This window comes from Danio aesculapii, chromosome 9 (assembly GCF_903798145.1).
Source record: "Danio aesculapii chromosome 9, fDanAes4.1, whole genome shotgun sequence".
NCBI lineage: Eukaryota > Metazoa > Chordata > Actinopteri > Cypriniformes > Danionidae > Danio > Danio aesculapii.
Window position 1 is genome coordinate 53,037,709 of NC_079443.1, and position 6,088 is coordinate 53,043,796.

Consider the following 6,088-nt stretch of genomic DNA (forward strand, 5'->3'; position numbering starts at 1 on the left):
ATTATGATATCTGCAGAAACCCTGCTTTAACATTAGATAGTGCTCTAGTTTAGTTTGTAGTAGCAGACAACACTCTAGGCTAGTTTTAACAGGAGCAGATAGCTGTTCTAGGCTAGTTTTAACAGCTGATGATGCTCTAAGATGATTTATAACAGTAGACGGCGCTCTAGGATTGCTTTTAACAGCGGATTCTGTTATTGTCTATTTTTTAACAGCAGATGGGGCTCTAGGCTTGTTTTTAACAGCAGATGGCGCTCTAGGCTAGTTTTTAACAGCAGATTGCTGCTCTAGGCTAGTTTTTAACAGCAGATGCCATTCTAAGCTAGTTTTTAACAGCAGATGGTGCTCTAGGCTAGTTTTTAACAGCAGATGGCGCTCTAGGCTAGTTTTTAACAGCAGATTGCTGCTCTAGGCTAGTTTTTAACAGCAGATGGTGCTCTATGCTAGTTTTTAACAGCAGATGGCACTCTAAGCTAGGTTTTAACAGCAGATGGCACTCTAAGCTAGGTTTTAACAGCAGATGGTGCTCTGAGCTAGTTTTTAACAGCAGATGGTGCTCTAAGCTAGGTTTTAACAGCAGATGGTGCTCTAAGCTAGTTTTTAACAGCAGATGGTGCTCTAAGCTAGGTTTTAACAGCAGATTGCTGTTCCAGGCTAATTTTTAACAGCAGATTGCTGTTCTAGGCTAATTTTTAACAGCAGATTGCTGTTCTAGGCTAGTTTTTAACAGCAGATTGCTGCTCTAGGCTGTTTTTAACAGCAGAGGGTGCTCTATGCTAGTTTTTAACAGCAGATGGCACTCTAAGCTAGGTTTTAACAGCAGATGGTGCTCTAAGCTAGTTTTTAACAGCAGATGGTGCTCTAGGCTAGTTTTTAACAGCAGATGGTGCTCTAAGCTAGTTTTTAACAGCAGATGGTGCTCTAGGTTAGTCTTTAACAACAGATGGTGGTCTAGGATAGATTTTTAACAACAGATTGTGTTATTATCTATTTTTTAACAGCAGATTGCTGCTCTAGGCTAGTTTTTAACAGCAGATGGTGCTCTAGGCTAGCTTTTAACAGCAGATGGTGCTCAAAGCTATGTAGTTTTTAACAGCAGATGATGCTCAAAGCTATGTTGTTTTTAACAGCAGATTGCTGCTCTATGCTAGTTTTTAACAGCAGATGGCACTTGGGCTAGTTTTTAACAGCAGATTGTGGTCTAGGATAGATTTTAACAACAGATTGTGTTATTGTCTATTTATTAACAGCAGATTGCCGCGCTAGATTACTTTTTTAACAGCAGATGGTGCTCTAGTTTAGTTTTTAACAGCAGATTGTGGTCTAGGATAGATTTTAACAACAGATTGTGTTATTGTCTATTTATTAACAGCAGATTGCCGCGCTAGATTACTTTTTTAACAGCAGATGGTGCTCTAGGCATTTTTAACAGCAGACTGTGCTCAATGCAAATTTTTAACAGCAGATGGCGCTCTAGTTTAGTTTTTAACAGCAGACGGTGCTCTACATTAGTTTTAACTGCAGATTGTGGCCTAGGCTAGTTTTTAACAGCTGATGTCACTATAGGCTTGTTTATAACAGCTGAAGAAGCTCTTGGCTAGTTTGTAACAGCAGACAGTGCTGTAGACTACTGCAACTTAGAGCACCATCTGCTGTTAAAAAACTAGCCTAGAGCACCGTTTGCTGTTAAAAGTTAAATTAGAGTGCCCTCTGCACTTAAAAATGAAACTAGAGAGCCATCTTTTGTTAAAAACTAAACTAGTGCGCCATCTACTGTTAAAAGCTAGCCTAGAGCATCATCTGCTGGTAAAAACTACACCACCATTTGCAGTTAAAAACTGAACTAGAGTTCCCTCTGCTGTTAAAAAAGCCTAGACCACCATCTGCTAAATCTAGAGCACCATCTGCTGTTTAAAACAAGGCTAGAGCACCATCTAGTGTTAAAAACTAAACTAGAGCACCGTTACAACTAGAGCAGCAGATGGCGCTTTAGGCTCGTTTGTAACAGCAGATGACGTAGCAGACCAGTTTTTAAAAGCAGATGGCACTCAAGTTTAGTTTTTTAAAAGCAAATGGTGCTCTAGTTTAGATTTTAACAGCAGATGGTGCTCTAAGTTGCTGTTAAAAACTAGCCCAGAGCACCATCTGCTGTTAAAAACTAAACTAGAGTGCCCTCTGCTGCTACAAACTAGCTTAGAGCACCATCTGCTAAGCCTAGAACACTATCTGCTGTTGAAAACTTAACTAGAGCACCATCTGCCGTTAGAAACAAGTCTAGAGTGCCATCTGCTGTTAAAAGCTAAACTAGAGCGCCGTCTGCTGTTAAAAACAAGTCTAGAGTGCCGTCTGCTGTTAAAAACTAAACTAGAGCACCATCTGTTGTTAAAAACTAAAGTAGAGCGCCATCTGCTGTTAAAAACTAAACTAGAGCGCCGTCTGCTGTTAAAAAATAGCCTAGAGCGCCATCTGCTGTTAAAAACTAAAGTAGAGCGCCATCTGCTGTTAAAAACAAGTCTAGAGCGCCATCTGCTGTTAAAAACTAAACTAGAGCGCCATCTGATGTTAAAAACTAAACTAGAGCGCCATCTGCTGTTAAAAACTAAACTAGAGCGCCATCTGCTGTTAAAAACTAAAGTAGAGTGCCATCTGCTGTTATAAACAAGTCTAGAACGCCATCTGCTTTTAAAAACTAAACTAGAGTGCCATCTGCTGTTAAAAACTAAACTAGAGCGCCATCTGCTGTTAAAAACTAAACTAGAGCACCATCTGCTGTTAAAAACTAAAGTAGAGCGTCATCTGCTGTTAAAAACTAAACTAGAGCACCATCTGCTGTTAAAAACTAAAGTAGAGCGCCATCTGCTGTTATAAACAAGTCTAGAACGCCATCTTCTGTTAAAACTAAACTAGAGTGCCATCTGCTGTTTAAAGCTAAACTAGAGCGCCGTCTGCTGTTAAAAACTAAACTAGAGCGCCGTCTGCTGTTAAAAACTAAACTAGAGCACCATCTGCTGTTAAGAACATGTCTAGAGCGCCATCTGCTGTTAAAAACTAAACTAGAGCACCGTCTGCTGTTAAAAACTAAACTAGAGCACCATCTGCTGTTAAAAGCTAAACTAGAGCGCCATCTGCTGTTAAGAACAAGTCTAGAGCGCCATCTGCTGTTAAAAACTAAACTAGAGCACCATCTGCTGTTAAAAACTAAACTAGAGCGCCATCTGCTGTTAAAAACTAAACTAGAGCGCCATCTACTGTTAAAAACTAAACTAGAGCGCCATCTGCTGTTAAAAACTAAACTAGAGCGCCATCTACTGTTAAAAACTAAACTAGAGCGCCGTCTGCTGTTAAAAACTCAACTAGAGCGCCATCTGCTGTTAAAAGCTAAACTAGAGCGCCGTCTGCTGTTAAAAACTAAACTAGAGCGCCGTCTGCTGTTAAAAACTAAACTAGAGCGCCATCTGCTGTTAAAAACTAAACTAGAGCGCCATCTGCTGTTAAAAACTAAACTAGAGCGCCGTCTGCTGTTAAAAACTCAACTAGAGCGCCATCTGCTGTTAAAAGCTAAACTAGAGCGCCGTCTGCTGTTAAAAACTAAACTAGAGCGCCATCTGCTGTTAAAAACTAAACTAGAGCGCCATCTGCTGTTAAAAACTAAACTAGAGCGCCATCTACTGTTAAAAACTAAACTAGAGCGCCATCTGCTGTTAAAAACAAGTCTAGAGCACCATCTACTGTTGAAAACTAAACTAGAGCACCATCTACTGTTAAAAACTAAACTAGAGTGCCATCTGCTGTTAAAAAACTAAACTAGAGCGCCATCTGCTGTTAAAAACTAAACTAGAGCGCCATCTGCTGTTAAGAACAAGTCTAGAGCGCCATCTGCTGTTAAAAACTAAACTAGAGCGCCGTCTGCTGTTAAAACTAAACTAGAGCGCCATCTGCTGTTTAAAACCTCAGAATCGATTCCAGAGCACCTTGTGATGCATTCTAAAACCTAAGAAACAATCTACTTTTTGCAATGCATTGATTTATCATCGCAGCCCTGCTGCATCACTGTTTTCTACATGCAGAATATATTTTTAACAGTTCCTTCTCAGCATGTTTTAGAGGATTATCATGTGATTGTGTTTGTACGTCACTTTGGTCGCACTGTAATATATTAAATGTTGTTTTTTAAAAGCTACGGATGTTAGCACTTTTATAACAATTACTTACACTGAACAAGTTTGTTTCTTTATAAGGAATAAAACGAGGAGAAATAAAATAAACTATGCTCAAATCTACAATGGTTTTCATCTTTAATTAAATCTAAAATCTTCTGCCAAACAGAACTCATTTATTCATTCATTCATTCATTTTCCTACGGGTTAGTCCCTTATTTATCAGGGGTCGCCAATGTGGAATGAACCGCTAACTAATCCATCATGTGTTTTACACAGCGAATGCCCTTCCAGCTGCAATCCAGTTCTGGGAATTACCCATACACTACGGCCAATTTAGCTCATCAGTTCCCCTATAGCGCATGTGTTTGGACTGTGGGGGAAACCGGAGTACCCGGAGGAAACCCACGCCAACACGGGGAGAATATGCAAACTTCACAGAGAAATGCCAACTGACCCAGCCAGGACTCAAACCAGCGACCCTCTTGCTGTGAGGCAACAGTGCAAACCAATGAGCCGCTGTGCCGCCTACAAATAGAACTGTAGTCAAAAATCAAATGCTACTAAATTTGTATTGTATTATATTAAAAATCCTAACTAGATGAGTATTGAAATGTAACTCTAATTATACATAAATATTAACATATTCACCTCAGTGGTCTCAAACTCAATTCCTGGAGGGCCACAGCTATGCATTTCTAGCCACAATCCAACACTGGGAAAATCTATAGTTAAATGGAAAAACCAGTGCTTTAAAGCAGTGTTTCCCAACCCTGTTCCTGGAGGCACACCAACAGTTCATGTTTTGGATGTCTCCCTCATCTGACCCATTAACTTCAGATTTTGGAGTCTCTTCTAATGTTCTGATGAGTTGTTTCAGGTGTGTTTAATTAGGGAGAGAATGAAAATGTGTACTGTTGGTGTGCCTTCAGGAACAGGGTTGGGAAACTCTGCTTTAAAGGATATAATGACAATAAACATTCTAGGTGAATATTTTTGGGCCGACCTGTGATCTGTAAATAAAGACTTTTAATATGTCAGCAAATGAGTCTTCTTCCAAATATGCAGGACAAAAGTTTCAACATAAAAACTGTTGCTGTACTCAGTGTTGAGTTATTTCAAGAAAATTATTCATTACTAATTAAACATAATTAATATTGTATTTAAGTATATTTTTCTACTTTGTCTGATCGTGTGAAAAGTAATTTATTTTTACTTTTTTTTCTAATTAAAGTAATTATTTTTTAACCATAATGTGCATCAAAACATGAAACTATATTTACTGTAGGTCACCATATTTCATAAATACCATTTATTGACAATTTAATTTCTGACTCAATTCATTGTGGCGCAGGGGACTGCACGATCGCCTCACAGCAGGAAGGTCGCTGGTTTGAGCCTCAGATGGGTCAGTTGGTATTTCTGTGTGGAGTTTGCATGTTTTCCCAGTGTTGGCGTGGGTTTCCTCCGGGTGCTCCGGTTTCCCCCACAAGTACAAAGACATGCGCTATAGGGGAATTGATGAACTAAATTGGCCATTAGTGTATGTGTGTGAATGCAAAAGTGTAAGGGTGTTTCCCAGTGATGGGTTGTGGTTAGAAGGGCATCCGCTGTGTAAAATGCTGGATAAATTGGCGGTTCATTCTGCTGTGGCGATCCCAGATTAATAAAGGGACTAAGCTGAAAAGAAAATGAATGAATGAATGAATAATTTCGAGAGGAGTGCATGCTTATGATTGTCAATGGCTGGTCCTGCATTGACTAACACATGATTCACCAATCAGACGATTCCTAAGTCACCATAAATAACAAGAGTTTCATCCCTCAGTATCTTCTTCTTGAAGAATCCCCCCTCCCACCCCTACTCCTCCCTCTTTTTTCTAGATTAAGCAACACGGTGACCCAGTGGTTAGCATTGTCACCACACAGCA